The sequence below is a fragment of the Tupaia chinensis genome, unplaced genomic scaffold (genome assembly GCF_000334495.1).
Source record: "Tupaia chinensis unplaced genomic scaffold, TupChi_1.0 Scaffold000248_1, whole genome shotgun sequence".
Lineage (NCBI taxonomy): Eukaryota > Metazoa > Chordata > Mammalia > Scandentia > Tupaiidae > Tupaia > Tupaia belangeri.
The window spans coordinates 4,633,853-4,650,994 of record NW_006159726.1 but is presented as its reverse complement, the minus strand read 5'-3'; the positions used below and the strand labels follow the sequence as shown (position 1 = coordinate 4,650,994).

General features: G+C 47.9%; 1 long non-coding RNA gene across 1 annotated transcript; it reads left to right on the top strand.

Moving 5' to 3' along the window:
* Positions 1-5,078: 5,078 nt before the first annotated feature.
* LOC102485303 (uncharacterized) lies at positions 5,079-16,656 on the top strand. The gene is made up of 3 exons (XR_334601.3): positions 5,079-5,266; positions 5,421-5,828; positions 16,307-16,656. It is a non-coding gene; the product is annotated as an uncharacterized LOC102485303 (long non-coding RNA).
* Positions 16,657-17,142: the final 486 nt, after the last annotated feature.

Sequence of the window (17,142 nt, the reverse complement as noted above, 5' to 3'; positions counted from 1 at the left end):
GGTGGCTTAAAACTCACGCTGGGCGTGTGTGCGTGCGTGTCCAAGATCCCGAGAGGAGAATGGAGGAGAAGGGATTGCAGCGTGACCATCTCTCCTGGGAGGTGATTTCTTGCTTTCTCTCTCTCTGTCTCTCTCTGTCTGTCTGGCGAGCACATATGCCCTATAGCAAAAAATCCTCCCCCCCCAAAAAAAAAAGAATTAATGTTGGTTCATTAAACAACACAGACAACTTTACCTCAGGAGTTTGGGGAATATTGGAGGAGAAAAAGAGTGATGGCCATGGGACCAGCTATACTACCAGGTGGTATAGTGGTTAAGGTGCTGGACTCCCACGTGGCTGACTGTGGTATGAGTCCTGGACCCAGCGGCTTGAAACTCGTGCCAGACATGTGTGTGTGTGCGTGCCCAAAATCCTGAGAGGAGAATGGAGAAGGGACTGTGGCGTGGCCATCCCCAATGAGGGATGATTTCTCACTTTCTGTCTCTCTGGTGAGTGCACATGCCCCATAGCAAAAATCTTTCAAAAAAAATAGTGATGACCATATTGTACTTGGATTAGTAAAATCTAAATGAACCTTGCATTCCAAGCAGTTTAGAAAGATACCTTGGCTCTTTAGTTTCAGTTTGGGAATTTTCCATTTTCTTTCTTAACAGAAGATGAAGCTGAGTGCCTAGGGCCTCCCTATCTCCCTCCGTTTTAAAGGTTTTTTTTTTTTTTTGCCATAGGGTGCATGCGCTTACCAGAGAGAGACAGAGAGACAGTGAGAGGAAAAATGAGAAATCACCTCCCAGAGGAGATGACCATGTTGCAATCCCTTCTCCATTCTCCTCTCAGGACTTTGGGCACACGTGCACATGTGCCCAGCATGATTTTCAAGCCTCCAAGTCCAGGACTCAAACTATGGTCAGTCATGTGGGAATCCAGAACCTTAAGCATCATGTACCTGCTGGCCCTGAGGCCCTAGACCTTTTTAAGGAAGTCCCTGTTTGGTTTCTTTAATACGACATGGAAGACTCATATGCATAATGTGAGCAACCAAGCAAACAAATACGAGTTCATATTTTATGATGGTTCTATTATGCAAAGTTCAAAACCAGGCAGAATGAATCCAAGATATTAGAAGTTGGGATAATGGTTGTGGTTCATTAAAAGTTTTATTAAATCCAGGGACCAGCAAGTGGCATAATGGCTAAGTCGCTGGACTCCCATGTAGTCGACTGTGGTTCAAGTCCCGGACCCGGTAGCTTAAACTAATGCCAGGCACGTGTGTGTGCATGCCCAAGATCCTGAGAGGAGAATGGAGGAGAAGGGATTGTGGCGTGGCCATCCCCCCTGGGGAGTGATTTCTCACTTTCTGTCTCTCTGTCTCTCTCTGTCTTTCTGGTGAGCACACGCACCCTATAGCAAAACCTCTCAAAAAAAAAATGTTTATTGGGAACCAGCAGTTAGCGTAATGGTTATGTTGCTGGACTCCCACGTAGTCGACCGCGGTTCGCGTCCTGGACCCGGTGGCTTAAAACTCACGCCGGGCGTGTGTGCGTGCATGCCCAAGATCCCGAGAGGATAATGGAGGAGAAGGGATTGCGGCGTGACCATCCCCCCTGGGGGGTGATTTCTCGCTTTCTGTCTCTATGTCTCTGTCTGTCTGACGAGCGCACACGCCCTATAGCGAAAACCTCTCAAAAAAAAATGTTTATTAAATCCATGATAACAGATGGTTTATAGGGTACAAAGTGCTTCTGCATATGTGTTATCTTCATTGTTTGCTCTTTTTGATACCAATAGTAATTGACTGAGGTGTTATTTACATAAGCAAAGTGCATAAATCTTAAGTGAGCAGCTCAATGAATTTTGCCACATGTGTACACCCAGGTAACCCATACCGAGATCGAATTACAGAACATTCCAGCACTCCTAAGATTTCCCTCGCCATGTCTCCTTTATTCTGCATGACCACCTCATGACAGGAGAGCGTCATCTGCCTTGTCACCTCGGAGGAACATCAGCCTGAAAGCTCAGGATGGTGATGCCCCAGAACCCTCATCTACAGCTGGCATCGTTAACTCAAGCGTCAACTTCCTGGAAAATGAGACTCTGTCCCCCTTTCCACAGAGCTGGGCAGAGAGCTGGGGAGGCGACTGGGAGGCATCTGCTAGTTATGTTTTAACTCCAGTTATTTTCCAGAACCTTCTCCCAGCCATCAGCATCCTGGACAATGCCCTGGAGTCTGAGGGTTGTCAGTGCCAGGTGAGTGGTGCTAGAAACTGCTCCTGGGGAGGGAGTGGCCACAACCAGTCAAACTGGGTGGGCAGGCGCCTGGGAGAAACAGGCAGTTGCAATCGTTAGTCCTGCTGCAAAGGAGCATGGTCTGGGACAGGCTCTTCCGGGAGGTCAGTGTGGGTGTACTCAGGTCTGATTCAGGCTGCCCTCAATCCCGGCCTGGGCCTGGGCGAGGTTTGAGGGCTGATCCTAAGGCAGTTTGGAGTAGATCAAGTAGGAATTTCTCCCTCCAGTCCAAAGCCCTTTCTCAAACAGGCTGTATTCCCAGGACACGGCCCCAGGGGTGTGGTCAGAGCTCCCACATGACCTCTTTTATTCAGAGGTGACCCAGTGGGCTCCTCTGAGGCCAGCAGGCCCTCACTCAAATTTCCCAAGAGCTCTTGGAAGTTTCTAGTGCCTCGTAAGGAGTTCTCATTCCCCAAGGGACTGGAACTCTCTCTCTTTCTCTTTTTTTGTTTTTTTTTTTTTTTTGAGAAGTTTTTGCTATAGGGCGCGTGCTCGCCAGAAAGACAGAGAGAGACAGAAAGACAGAAAGTGAGAAATCACCCCCCCAGAGGGGATGGTCACGCTGCAATCCCTTCTCCATTCTCCTCTCAGGATCTTGGGCATGCACGCACACGCCCGGCGTGAGTTTAAGCCACTGGGTCTGGGACTCGAACTGCAGTCGACTACATTATGCTAACTGCTGGTTCCTTGAACTCTTTGTTTTTGAAAGCCAGGCCTTGGGGCAGCGGCCCTTCTAGCACATTCTCACTAGATTCTAGAGAAGGAGGCTGAGGAGCCGACTCGTTCTATTTCTGAAGAGTAAAGAATCGGGAGTTCAAATGGGCTTATTTATTTATGGCTGAGATGACATGAGAAAAAAAAAATACTTAGGGGCTTAACGAGATTTAGCAAAGACTTGGGTAGCAGCCCATGAAGAAGCCATTCGTTTTTCTATGACATGAAAAAACCTCAATTCCGAAGCCACAAAGGAACTTGACACCCTCTGCTCATCTCCCAGCCTTGGAGTCCAATCCTAGGAAGGAGTAGGGAGGCCGGTGGTGGCCGAGAGGCAGGTGGTGGCTGTCTGAACAACTGGCTGTGCTCGCTGACTACGTCAGCCCCATTGTCTTGCGGGTTGATTTCTGCGATGATGTTCAGGTTCTTGGTGTTTTGGATAAAGAATTGCACAAGGGGACCAGCAGGTGGCGTGGTGTTTAAAATGCTGGATACTCCCACATGGCTGACAACAGTTCAAGTCCCTGACCTGGCGGCTTGCTTTCTCATTTTCCCTCTCTCTCTCACTGTGTGTGTGTGTGTGTGTGTGTGTGTCTGGTCAAATTAAAATAAAACGAACAGATACATAAAAATTAAAAAATAAAAATATATATTTTTTAAAAAGAATCAAACAAAACACATCGCTAGCTAAAGGAACAGGTAGTTTATTAAGTAAAAGCTTAAGTACACCTGCTGAGAGGTAGGAGTGGGCTGAGCGTGAGCGAGAAAGAGCGGCTCAAGGGCCTTGGAAGTTTTATATATATATTTCTTTCTTTCTTTCTCCCTTTCTTTCTTTCTTTCTTTCTTTCTTTCTTTCTTTCTTTCTTTTTTTCCCTAGAGATTTTTACTATAGGGTGCATGTGTTTAGCTGAGAGAAAGAGAGAGACAGAAAGTGAGAAATCACCACCCAGGGAGGATGGCCACATCACGATCTCTTCTCCTCCATTCTCCTCCCAGGATCTTGAGCACACACACGGGCGGGCCTGGTGTGAGTTTTAAGCCCCAGGGATCCGGGACTTGACCCGTGGTCAACCATATGAGAGTCCAGCGACATAACCATTACACCATCTGCTGGGCCCCCGGCAGTTATATTTTGTGAAGTTTATAATTCTTTAATCTATTGGGCTGTTGGAAAAGTCGTATTTTTTCTGTATTTCTATGCAAAAATGCAGCAACCCAATAGGTCATGTGGATTGATCATTGGCTGAGCCTACTGATTGCTCTCATCTCATTGGCTCTACCAAATGTGGCTGGGTCCGGGACTCGAACCGTAGTCGGCCATGTGGGAGTCCAACACCCTTAACCACCAAGCCACCTGCCGGCCCCCGGTGGGGAATTTTCTGCCCTGATCAGTTTTCTATTTAGCTACAGAGGCAGCCATTCCAGCCCCCTTACTAACTTCCGATTGCTAGTGTTCTCCTGCTTCAACCTCAAGGGTTTGCTGTTCTTCACATAGTAGGAGAAGAACAAGACCCAAAGTCCCCTGTATGGCAGTCACCCCCTTCCTGCTCCCACTGACATCAGGGTAGGTACACACGGTCCTCCCTGGGACTTGCTGACAAGCCCAGAGACAAAGAAAAACCAAGTCTCTGCTTTGACCTACCCCAAAAGGAGTCTGGGGGCCCGGTGAGGGGGTGGTGGAGGGCAAAGGAACAAGCTTCTCAGTTTTCACAGGCCAATGAGACAGAGCGTGCAGAGGACTGGATTTCACTCGGTTCAACCAAAACAAAACCAAACCCTCCTCCTGTTCCCCGGAACTGAGCTTCTGAGTAACAACTGTTCGTCTCTGCCCACACAAATAGCTTATTTTCGATTTGCAACCAGGTCCTGGATGCTGGGCTTTGAGAGGAATTCGAATCCTTTGATATTAGCACAGGTCCTTGCGATGTTGTAAAAGGGGGTGGGGTGGGGTGGGAAACTATAACCGTCTCTAGACGGGAAGTTATTTAGGCAACAAAAAGAAAAAAAAGAAAAAAGATGAAGCTTTGCTGTGAGCACAAACGTAGCCACGCCTCAAGGCCTGCAAGAGAGATAGGGAACGGGACAGAAAAGTCACACGCTGCCGCCCAGCCTGGGTGAGGTCTGGGTGAAATGGAAACTTCCTGTTTATTTTAGTCCCCAGCAGCCCTGGGGGCAGGGAGGGAGTAGAGATTGAAGCCAGAGCTGTTGCTCTCGAAAAGAATCATCAAAACTGCTGGATCCGTCCAGAAAGTGGTGGCTTTGACGGTAAGACGCGGATAATACGCAGAAACTCATCCGAGTTGCCCACAACTCGCACCGGATGCTGCTAACTGATGCGGCTCTTGAACCTCACAGTATCCTCCCGGGGGTGGGGATGAGAGCCACTACAATCCTCATTATCATTTTCTTTTTCTTGCAGATCAGAGCCATGCTGTGCAGGCTAAAGGATGTGAACTCTGTCAAACAGCAGCTCAAAGGCTGAGTCAGACGTGGCTGAGTCTCAAGCCTTCCTCACCCCAGCTACTTCCTTGTCAATATCTCTAATCGCTCTGCATCTTGGGCCTTCCTTGAGATTAGCACCTGAACTGCCACCATTAATCCCTCCTATAACCCCTTTCCACCAGCACTACCCTGGGGGATCTGAACTGAACTGAACCAGTCCCGGACCATGCAACACCTCCGAGCAGTTCCAGGTCATTCTCAGGATGGTAGACAAATAGGGCCTCCAAGCTCCGCCCAGGGATGCTCAAACTGGGACATGGCTGTGCAGCCACATATGCCAAGGATGCAGGGGACCTGGAACCCTCCTTCGTTGCTGGAGAGATTGGTAAATGTCTCAGCCACTTTGGAAAAGAGTTCGGTGTTTTTCAAAATGTTAAACATGGGGCCAGCAGCTGGTGCGGAGGTTAAGGTAGCTGGATCCCAGCCAGCTGACTGCACAGGCTCGAGTCCTAGATTCAGTGGCTTGAAAAACATGCTTGGGGCCGGCCAGTGGCATGGTGGTAAAAGGCGCTGGACTCCCACATGGCCGACCACGGTTCAAGTCTCGGATCTGGTGGCTTGCTTTCTCACTTCCTCTCTCTCTCTCTGTGTCTCTCTGATCAAACTGGAAAATAATAATGATAAATAAAGTTAAATAAAATAATTCTTTAAAAAAAAAAAAGAAAAGAAAAACATGCTAGGGGACCAGCAGATGGCATAATGCTTTTGTCTCTGGACTCCCACGTAGTCGACTGCGGTTCTAGTCCTGGACCCAGAGACTTGAAACTCATGCTGGGTGTGTGTGCGTGCGTGCCCAAAATCCAGAGAGGAGAATAAAGGAGAAGGGGTTGCGGCGTGGCCACACCCCGCCCCGGGGAGGGGGGTGTTTTTTCTTTCTGTCTCTCTGGTGGATGCATGCGCACCCTATAGCAAAAATCTCTCTCTCTCTCTCTTTTTTTTTTTTTAAATGCCAGGTGCATTTCTGAAATATCCCAAAATCCCAAGAGGGGAATGGAGGAGAAGAGATTGTGGTGCAGTCATTCCCCCTGGGAGGGACTTCTCACTGTCTCTTTCTCTTTCCAGTAAACAGAAAGTTCAGCAGAGAGGACATTGTGGGTCTAGGTGCTCTGGAAGGGGTGGGGAAGCCCAGCTGAGCCTTGGAGAATGGGCAGATTTCTACATGCAGGAGGGGTACCTTTCAGGCAGGAGCACAGGCCTGGCAGAGCATCAGAGGTAGCAGTGACTATGGCGTGTGCCCGGAATGGATTGGAGGCTGCTCATAGCCACCGGGAAGGTGAAATTGGAGTGTGAGGTTTGGAGGGGTGGGCTGGGCTTCTCTATATGAACCAGGATGCAGTATGGTGGGGAATGTGGAGCCCAAGGCCATTGCAACAGCATGAGGAAAGTAGAGTTTGATAAGGAGTCGCCTGGCATATGTGTAACCGTGTAGCCTCAGCAAGGACTGGCGGGGGAAGGGCGGGGGAGAAGCTGGGGCAGAAATCAAGGAATGCGGTGATGAGAGTCCAGGCCTAGGGCTTGAGGGGGCGAACGGGAGAGGAAAGATCCCAATTACAGCATAGAGAGGGAATCTGGTGCAAAACTGGCTTATTGCTAATGAAGCAAAGGGGGACCACAGTTGGTGTGGAGGCTAAGGTGGCTGCGTCCCACATGGCAGATTTCACTGTTTGAGTCAGGGACCTGGTGGCTTGAAAATCACTCGAGACACGCGCGTGCGTGTGCGTGTGTGTGTGCACGCGCGTGTGCGTGCCCAAGATCCCGAGAGGAGAATGGAGGAGAAGGGATTGCGGCGTGGCCATCCCCCCTGGGGGTGATTTCTCGCTTTCCCGCTTTCCTTCTGTCTGTGGCGGGTGCACATGCCCTATAGCAAACTAAACGGGGGAAAAAAAGAAAGAAGGAAAGAAAATGAAGCAAAGGGAAAAATCAGAGAGGAACCCACATGGTTATGGACATGGAAGGAAAAAACATGCCTGCTTCCTTGTAAGGCCAGGACCTGGTTCCAATTTCAGTCCTACCCCTATTGGCCATGGGACATGGGGCAATCGGCTGTCCTCTCTGTGCTTTGCTATTATTTGTTAAAAGAATTGTTTTATTTATCTTTATTTGTTTGTTTATTTATTTTTATTTGACCAGAGAGGGACAGAGTGAGAGAAAGAGAGAAAGTGAGAAAGCATACTGCCAGGTCTGGGACTCGAGTCTGCCATGTGGGAGTCCAACATCCTTAACCACCACGCCACCTGCCGGCCCTGTGCTTTAATCTTCCCAACTGTAAAATTCAAATAACAGTAGTAACTATCCCCTACGTTGTCCTGACTGACTCCTAACTGAGAGGATCCATTTGGAACTAAAATGTTGAAAGATATGAATATACTTTTCTGGCTTGTATTTCTGTATAGATGACCTTCTCCCTGGGCAGACCATAGTCATCTGCTTAAGAGTGAGGAAAACTTGGGACCAGCAGTTAGCATAATGGCTATGTCGCTGAACTCCCATGTAGTCGACCGCAGTTTGCGTCCCGGACCCGGTGGCTTAAAACTCACGCCGGGTGCGTGTGCGTGCGTGCCCAAGATCCTGAGAGGAGAATGGAGGAGAAGGGATTGAGGCATGGCCATCCCCCCTGGGGGTGATTTCTTGCTTTCTATCTTTCTGTCTCTCTCTGTCTTTCTGGCAAACGCACGTGCCCTATAGCAAAAACCTCTCCAAAAAAAAAAAAAAGAGCGAGGAAGACTTGTCCAAACTTCTTAAGCAAATTAAAAAACCAATCCTGGGTCCAGCCTCAGTGGCCCAGTCCACAGTGCATCCGGCTGCTGTGCTGGAAGCCACATTGCCGACCATGGGTTCAGATCCTCAGCTGACCTGAAACATACTAAGCGCACACACCTAAGATTCTAACTAGCTGGAAGACTGGGGGAAGAACACTGCTATGTGATAAGACCTTGCAGAAAGGGCCTGTGTCTTTTTCTCATGAAAGAATGAAAAGAAATATTTTCTTTTAAATATTTTTTTATTTAACCTTATTTATTTGTTTTAATTTGAGCAGAGAGAGACAGAGTGAGAGAGAGAGAGAGGGAAAGTGAGAAGGCAAGCCACCAGGTCTGGGACTTGAACCACAGTCGGCCACGTGGGAGTCTAGCGCCCTTAACCACCATGTCATCTGCTGTCCCCGAAAAGAAATCTTATAAAAGAAAATAAAATAGAAAAGCAAAAATCAGTTCTGGAGGACTCAGGTCACAACATCTCTTCCACAGCAGAGAGGAGACACCCCCTCCGCCATCATTAAGGCCACGAGGCTTTTTGCCATGAGGCTATGACTTGGAGGAAGTGAAAGCCTCTGGTTCCCAGGAACTGTGGGCAGAAGCACAGAGGCCAGGAGAGGCGTGGCAGTGGGTCCCAAGGTCTTTTTTCTGGGCTCATGGCCAGAGAAAGGGTGGAAAGTTGGGCAGGTTGAAAGGGAAAGCAGAAGCTAGAGATCTTTGTCCGGATTCCCATTTGGGGCCTGAAGGGAGAACTGCATCTCACACTGCCCCTCCAGACCCTACACATCTGGGGGCCACGTGAATATCTTGGGGTTGCAGGGTAGTGAGCTTGAGGTGGGCAGAGGCGGAGCCATCCAGAGTTGCCCTCTGGTGCTGTGTGGCCTGGACAGAAAGTTCTGTTCTGGGGACCAGCAGTTAGTGTAATGGCTATGTCACTGGACTCCCACGTAGTCGACCGCGGTTCGAGTCCCAGACCTGGTGGCTTAAAACTCACGCCGGGCGCATGTGCGTGTATGCCCAAGATCCCGAGAGGAGAACGGTGGAGAAGGGATTGTGGCGTGGTCATCCCCCCTGGGGCGTGATTTCTCGCTTTCTGTCTCTCTGTCTCTCTCTGTCTGGTGAGCGCACGCTCCCTATAGCAAAAACCTCTCCAAAAAAAGAAAAAAAAATTTTTTTTTAATTAAAAAAAATAAGAAAGTTCCGTACTGGCTGGATTTAGGTAAAGAAGGAGGAACCAGGCTACAGGTAGATATTAAAGAGTCAGCATTGATGAAACCCCTAGAAAATTCTGTCTTGGGAACTACAGACAGAGTGGTCCAAAGGTGAACCGCAGTTTGAGGTTTTTTGTTTTGTTTTGTTTTGTTTTGCTATAGGGCGCGTGTACTCGCTAGACAGACAGAGAGAGACAGACAGAAAGTGAGAAATCACCCCCCAGGGGGGATGGTCACGCCGCAATCCCTTCTCCTCCATTCTCCTCTCGGGATCTTGGGCATGCATGCACACGCGCCCGGCGTGAGTTTTAAGCCACCGGGTCCAGGACTTGAACCACAGTCGACTATGTGGGAGTCCAGAGACATAGCCATTACGCTAACTGCTGGTCCCTGAGATCTTGAAAAAGGATCCTTGGAGCCAAGCTTGATGAGCTCACTGATGAGCAGAGTGAGGAGGAGCCATAATTAGGGCAGGTGAGGACAGAAGCTTGGGTGCTCCCCAACCAAGGAGAGGACCCCAACGAGGAGGTCCTTAAGGGACCAGAAATGTAGCAGGGAAACTGGAAGAGTGCTGGTGTCCAGAGAAGTCCAGGAAGGAAAGAGCTTCAAGAGCGTTCAATTCTGCAAGAGCTAGGTGAATCCCTGTGGGAATGGTTGTATTTCTCCACTGCCTCTGAGCCCTGAGCTCCCCTTACAGCAGGGTGGGCAAGCCGAATGCCCCAGGCCATCAGCATACTTTTTTCTGCAAGCTCCAGAGCAGTTTTGTTGGCTTCCAGACTGACAGCCAAGCAGATCCCCATTCTGGGGGCCAACCAGGCCCTTACTGGTAGGGTCCCTGCCGAAGTCATGTCTGAAGTAGGTAGAACAGGTGAGTCTGCCCTTCAGTAGCCCAAGAGAGCTCTCCCTGTCAGCAGGGAGCCCTTCCACTTCCGTGCCAACCCTGGGCGGAGTGGCCCAACCCAGGTGCCAGCGTGACAGAGGCTATGGGAGTGCTCAGATGGGCACACCTCCTGGCCCAAGAGCACTGGGCAGGTCACTTGCGTGGCTAGGCCTGCCCAATCCAGCTCCGTGAACAGGACCAGGAGGGCATGTCAGGCAATTAAGCGAGGCTGCCAGAGGCTGTGCACACGCCCAGTTTCCACACGACTTGCTGCTTACTTGTTCATCCTGCCTGGGGTAATTGGTTGTTACTTTCAATAGCATTTAGGCTTAAAAAGGAAACTAAACAGAAATAGCTCCTCCTATTTGGATTTAGAGAGCAGTTTGTGGATGAACTGGGAACAGCCCCTGGTTGAGCGGGGGATACTGAGCAAGTTGCTTTCGGAGGCTCTTAGATGCCTACCAGCACTGTGGAAACAACAGACGTTTTTCACGTCATGTATCACCCCGTGACATGATGTGGATATAACACAGTCTCATTTATCAAGTTGTTCTGAGCGTTTTATGACTAGCAACTCCTGTTTTCCTGTCATTTTTCGAATTCAAAGTTGTTCCCTTGAATTATTTATTTTTTAAGTATTTATTTATTTATTTATTTATTTAAATATGACCAGAGTGAGACAGAGAGCAAGAGAGAGAGTGAGAGAGAGAGAGAGAGAGAGAAAGTGGAGATCAGCAGGTGGCGTGGTGGTTAAGGTGCTGGATACTCCCACATAGCCAACCACGGTTCGAGTCCCGGATCTGGTGGCTTGCTTTCTCACTTTCCCTCTCTCTCTCTATGTCTCTCTCTGGTCAAATTAAAATATGTGAATGAATAAATAAAACTGGACAAATAATTCTTAAATAAATAAATAAAGTTCTTTAAAAAAGAAAAAAAGAAAAGAATGTGAGAAAGCAAGCCACCAGGTCCAGGACTGGAACCTTGGTGGGCTATGTGGGAGTCCAGTACCCTCAAGCACCACGCCACCTGCCGGGCCCCTCTTCAATGATTAAAGAAGACAACTTGTTCTGGCATTCAAAGCTGCCCTGAATTGACTCTAGTCTGCTCGAAATCTATCAGCTCTCTCCGTTGTCAGTAACGTCAACTCCAAATTTATTCATTCACTCACTCGTTCACCCACCCACGCATTTAAGCAGATTTGAACATTAAATGCATACTAGAATACTGCTGAAAGCTGGAGATTGAGAGATGAAGAATGCAGCCTATGGGGTGGAGGAGGAAGAAATACAAACGTAATTGTAATTCCGGGTTATGATAGACGGCACGGCTGCTGTCCATGGCCCATCCATAGCCCTGCTGACTCCACTTGAGTTACTTTAAGCACCTGTCTCTCTCGGTTCTAGGCTTGAATGTCACTGGGGAGACAGCCCCAAATTGTATGTAAGAGAGATGGGGACAGGGCTAGTAATTGGGCATTGCCCTAGCCTCCTGTCCTCTTCAGTGGGACAGGCTCATTTTTAGATTTTTGCCATAGGGAGCGTGTGCTTGGCAGACAGAAACAGAGAGAGGGAAAGTGAGAAATCACTCCCTGGGGGGTATGACCACCCTGTAATCGCTTCTCCTCCATTCTCCTCTTGGGATTTTGAGCACACATGCACACTCACCTGGTGTGATTTTTCAAGCTGCCAGGTCGGGGACTCAAACTCATGGTTAGCCATGTGCGAGTCCAGCATCTTAACTACCATGTCATCTGCTGGCTCCAGTGGCATAGTTTTAAAAAAATAAATAAATAAATAAAATTGTAGGGGGGCCAGAAGGTGATGTGATGGTTGAGGCTCTGGAAACTCCCACATGGCTGACCACAGTTCAAGTCTCGGACTTGGTGGCTTGCTTTCCCACTTTCTCTCTGTCTCTCCCTGGTCAAATTAAAATAAATGAGTGAAAAAGTAAACTTAAGTAAATAATTTTTAAAAAAATGTAGTAAAAACACCTAACGTAAAATTGACCATCATAACTAATTAATTTTTTTTTTTTCCCCAGAGAGCAGCTATATACGAGGGGCTCAGGAGCTCAGAGCCAGAGCTGGATAGACAGAGAGAAGGAGACAGTATCCCTCAATGGGGCGTGGTCACATCACAATCCCTTCTCCTCTATTTCTCCATCCTGTTAGGATTTGGAGCACACAAGCACATGTGCCCCCTGCGTGTTGCTCAAACAGCCAGGGCAGGGACTTGAACCACTCCGTCAGCCATGTGGAATCCGGCACCCTAAACCACCTGGCCACAAGGTTGGCGCCATCATAATCATTTTTAGGTGTGCAATACAGTAGTTCTTTTTTTTTTTTTTTAAATAATTATTTAGTTTTAATTTTTTTTTGAGATGTTTTTTCGCTATAGGGCGCGTGCGCTCGCCAGACAGACAGAGAGAGACAGAGAGACAGAAAGCGAGAAATCACCCGCCGGGGGGGATGGCCACGCCGCAATCCCTTCTCCTCCATTCTCCTCTCGGGATCTTGGGCATGCACACACACGCGCCCGGCATGACTTTTAAGCCACCGGGTCCGGGACGTGAACCACAGTCGACTACGTGGGAGTCCAGCGACATAGCCATTACACTAACTGCTGGTCCCATTATTTTTAATTTTTAATGTATTCATTTACTTATTTTATCTTGCCTAGAGAGAGACAGAGAGAGAGAGAGAAAGAAAGCAAGCCACCAGGCCCAGGCCTTGAACCACGGTCAGCAGTGTGGGAATGTCCAGCACCTTAACCACCACACCACCTGCTGGTCCCAATACAGCAGTTCTCATGGGCCAGTTTCAAGGTGAGCTCCGGTGATCCCCAGCAGCTTTGCACCCTGGCTGTCTACCAGCTCTGATGCACACTTCAATGGCTTCCCTCCCTGTCCCATCTCATTCTCTCTACTCTCTCCCCTGTGATTCCTAGGGCCACATCCCAGATAAATCACCTGCATTCAGTGTCCTTGGGCCATTGTTCGCTTTGGGGGAACATCGACCAAGGCTATAGAGATGTGAATGGGAGCTCTGGGAGCACCGAAGAACGAAGAACAGGCCCCAAGCTAGGCCAGGTGGATCATGAAAGTTTCACCAAACAAAAGGCTTTGATAGAGGGACCAAGGGGAAAGGGTGGGTGGGTGTGAAAAACTGTGGCCTCCAGTTCCGAATGGCCAGCCTTTGGGGTACATACTTAGGAGAGTTGTCGAGGTGAGCAGGGCCAGATCTTCCATGCAGCCAGGTCTGGGGCTCACGCCGTATTCCAAGACCTTGGCCAATTTCAAAATCAGTTCACCGTGTATAAACACCCTAACTGTTGCTCTTTCCCCACTGCTGCCTGCCGGAAAAAAGACAACGCCTAATACTGAAATGCCAACTTTTGAGCAAAAATTTAGAAATTCCATAAACATAAGGACGAAACCACATTTCCATCGTAATGTGGTACAGGAAAGAACATGGATGAAGCAGCAATCCACGCACCGTTAGTCACGTAGTAAATATGTATGAGGCACCTACTGTGAGCCAGGTGGGTGCACATTCAGCCCCAGGGGGCGCAGAGGGTCGTTCCCACAGGGGGCAGCTCTGTGCCTCTTAAGAGTGGGCATTTGCCTGATAATGAGCCTTGGCGTTGATACCTAGTATAAGGCTTCAGCTGAACAGAGAGGGGTGGCGGCCCTAGTATTTTCCACCTCCCTTCCTCCTCCTGCTTCCTCTCTCCCTTCCCTCTCTCCTTCCTTCTTTCCTTTAAAGAAATGTAGCTTTGGACCAGCAGTTGGCATAATGGCTATGTCGCTGAACTCCCATGTAGTCGATCGCGGTTTGAGTCCCGAACCTGGTGGCTTAAACTCACGCTGGGCGCGTGTGCGTGCGTGCCCAAGATCCCGAGAGGAGAATGGAGGAGAAGGGATTGCGGTGTGGCCATCCCCCCTGGGGGGTGATTTCTTGTTTCCTGTCTCTCTGTCTCTCTTGTCTTTCCGGGCGAGCGCACACGCCCTATAGCCCCTATAGCAAAAACTTCTCAAAACAAACCAACAAATAGCAACCACACAGATATCTTGGCCTATTTTGTGTGTTTGGTTTTGGTTTGTGTTTATTTTTCTGAACAGGTCAAACATATACCTTCTTGTTCTAGAAAGAGAACAAAGAGAACCTGGAAACAGCCTTCCTCCTTCTCAAGGCCCATCCTCAAAGGCAGTCCTTGGGGCTGGTTTTTTGCTTATTTTTCGGAGATCGCTTATGCATTTATTAACATATCAGCTTATATATTTGTTTTCCTTTTTTGCCCCATATAAATAGTAACATTCTGTATACCATCTTTTTTTTTAAAAAAAGAATTATTTTGTTTATTTATTTATTATTTTTTCAGATAGGTTTTGGGGGAAAAAAAAAAAAAACAATGAAAGAGAAGGAGAGGGAGAAAGCAAGCTGCCAGGTCTGGGACTCGAACCATGGTTGGTCATATGGGAATTCCAACGCCTTAATCGCCATGCCACCTGCTGGCCCCCTATATGCCTTTACAGTTTTACCTAAAGATAATTCCTAGAGTTTTATTTTTTTTTCCCCCTACAGGATATGTCTGCTCAGTGCTCATCAGTGAGAGAGAGAGAGAGAGAAACTGAGAACCCCCCAGGGGGGATGGGCAAGTCACAATCCGCTTTCCTCCATTTTTCTTTTGGGAATTTTGGGTATGCATGCACACGCACTCGGTGTTTTCAAGCCATGAAGTCTGGGACTCAGACTGTGTATGTAGGTGGCCATTTGGGATCCAGCCGCAACCTCCACGCCAATGGCTGATCTGTCCTAGAGATCTTTCTGTACTTGGATATCTGCAGCAGCCTCATGATGGAGCCCACACCATTATGTATCGGGCTAGCCTGCTACTGGTAGATATTCAGGCTGTGTACAGTCCTGGTGTTACCAGAAGCAAAGCTACAGTGCATGGCCTTGTTTATAGATCATCTTGCACATGAGTGAGATTATCTGTGGGATGGATCCTTTTTTTAATTATTTATTTTATTTTATTTATTCTTTTTTTTTTTTTTTAATTTTTTTGACCAGAGAGAGACAGAGGGTGAGAATGAGAGAGAGAGGAAGTGAGAAAGCAAGCCACCAGGAATTGAACTCTGGTCGGCCATGTGGGAGTGTCCAGTGCCTTGACCACCATGCCACCTGCTGGTCCCCTGTGATGGATCCTTAAAGGTAGAATTGCCAGGTCAAAGGGATGAGCAACATCAGTTTTCATGGATAGTGCCACTTTGCTCTCATAGAGGTTGTACCTGTTTACATGCTAACCCATAATAAATGAATGTGTCAGTTTCTGCACGCCCTTTTAAACACAGCGTATTAGAATTCTGTTGCCGCATAACAAATGATCACAAACTTAGTGGTTTAAAACAATACCCACTTATTAGCTCACAGTGTTGTAGGTCAGAAGTCTGGCCTGGCATGGCTGGGTCCTCTGCTCATGACATCCAAAGTTCAAATCAAGGCCTGAGGTCTTATCCGGAGGCTCTGGGGGACATAGTCCAAACTCATTATTATTGGTGGTAGAATGCAGGTCCTTATGGTTGTAGGACTGAGGTCTTCCTGCCCTTGATGGCTGTCAGCCAGGAGCCCGCTTGCAGCTCCTGGAGGTTGTCTGCATTCTTTCAAGCTCACCACAGCTTATCGAACCCTTCTTGTGTTTTGGAGTTCTGATTTCTTTGTGTTCTAGTCCATTTGGTTGCTAATAACAGAAAATGTGAGTCTGGGTGATTTAAGGGAATAGATGTTTTATTCGGCTCATGGTTTGGAAGTGCAAGGCCTGGGCATTTCTGGTGGGGATCTTCTGGCTGCATCACGATATGCTGGTGGGCAGGAAAATTAAAAGTGAGAAAGGGCTTTAGGATGGTGGAACATCAATGATGCCTATTACTCAATGGTCAGGCCTGTCCCACTCCACCACAGGTCCACTCTTGGAGAACACGAACGAAGTGACAGAAGCTGCTCAAAGATCTGCTTCATTGAAGGTGAAGAGACCAATACAAATGAGAGAAGAGCTTATGTCTGATATGAGGAAACGTCTATTGACCTGGATTGAAGACCAGACACAGAAATATATCCCTCTCAACGCCATGATAATCACGGCCTAAGCAAAATTTTGTTTGTGATGTTGAAAGAAAAAGATGGCCCCGACTGGGATGTCGAATTTCCTGCTAGCTCTGGGCAGTCTAAACGATGCAAGAATTGTTATTCATTACATCATGAAAAAGTGAGTGGTGGGGCTGGCAAGTGGCATGGTGGTTGGAGGTGCTGGACTCCCACATGGCCAATCACGGTTCAAGTCTCGGACCTGGTGGCTTGCTTTCTTACTTCCTCTCTCTCTCTCTCTCTGTCTCTCTCTGATCACTGGAAAATAATAATGATAATAAAAATAATAAATAAAGTTAAAAAAAGTAATTAAAAAAAAAATAAAAATAAAAAAAATTTTTAAAAAGTGAGTGGTGAGTCTGCTATGGCTGAGGTAAGGGCAGCTGAAGAGGTTTTGCAAACTCTAGACAGTAGGTTATACCATCTAGGTCTGTGTAAGTACCCTCTGAAGATGTGTGCACAATGAAATGCATCTAATGATACATTTCGCAGGACATATCCTTGTCGTTAAGGGACGCATAACTGCATGTGTAAATTGAGAAGTTGATGCCTTGAACCAGAAGATAACATTTTAGGTTCTGTGGTCACATTTCCTACATTCACGACAAATACACATTACCAGGGAACCAGCAGTTAGTGTAATGGCTATGTCG